This window comes from Pediculus humanus, genomic scaffold (genome assembly GCF_000006295.1).
Source record: "Pediculus humanus corporis 1103172108293 genomic scaffold, whole genome shotgun sequence".
NCBI classification, from domain to species: domain Eukaryota; kingdom Metazoa; phylum Arthropoda; class Insecta; order Psocodea; family Pediculidae; genus Pediculus; species Pediculus humanus.
In genome coordinates, this window is record NW_002987862.1 from 554,197 (window position 1) to 555,059 (window position 863).

Here is an 863-nt window from a genome sequence, read left to right on the forward strand (position 1 = left end):
TAAAAACAACAAAAAAAAAAAAAAAGAAAAATCCGATCGACAAAAGTAGCATAGTGTATTTAATAAAAAAAAAAAACCTACCACTACATTAAAAACATATTTTTCGCGTTTTTATTACGTTTTCGTAACAACAATAATAATAATAATGATAAGAATAATGATGATAATAATAATAATAATAATAATAATAATTTACCGATTCCGGTACGGTTTTTAAAAATCGTAATAAAAAAAAAACGAAAAAAAAAATTTATTTATTTATTTATTTAAATTCAAGATCATTATTATTATTATTATTACTTTTTTTTTATTCCATCGTTTTCTTTCTTTCTCTCTCTCTCGTTCCCGCCGAAAAACAAACATTAAAAAAAGGCGGTGATATTGAATTTCAAGTTAACTCGATGTCATTTAGTAATCGAAACCAGGATTTTGAATAGTAAATTACTTGTGTAATCGATATGATAGAACAATTTCAATGTTATACCGTAAATAACGAAAAAAAAAAAAGAAAGAAAAAGGAAAATTCCCTTTTTTTGCATAAAAAAAAAAAAAAAAAAAAAATGTTTTTTTTTTTTTTTTTTTTTTTTACGACTTTTGCCATGTAATTTCATACGGCGAATAATAATAATAATAATAAAATCCTTCAATATATATACATATAATCAAAACTCGTGATTATTGTGTGTTGATCGAATTAAAAATTTTATTTTTTTCCCCTCCTTTATCTTTTTTATAATATCATGACAGTAAAAACATAAAAAAAGATAAAAAATAAAAAAAGTAAAACAACATTCCGATTGAAACATAATATGTTTTAAGTAATTGATATTTAAATTCATTTGATAGAGATGTAAAAATTATGT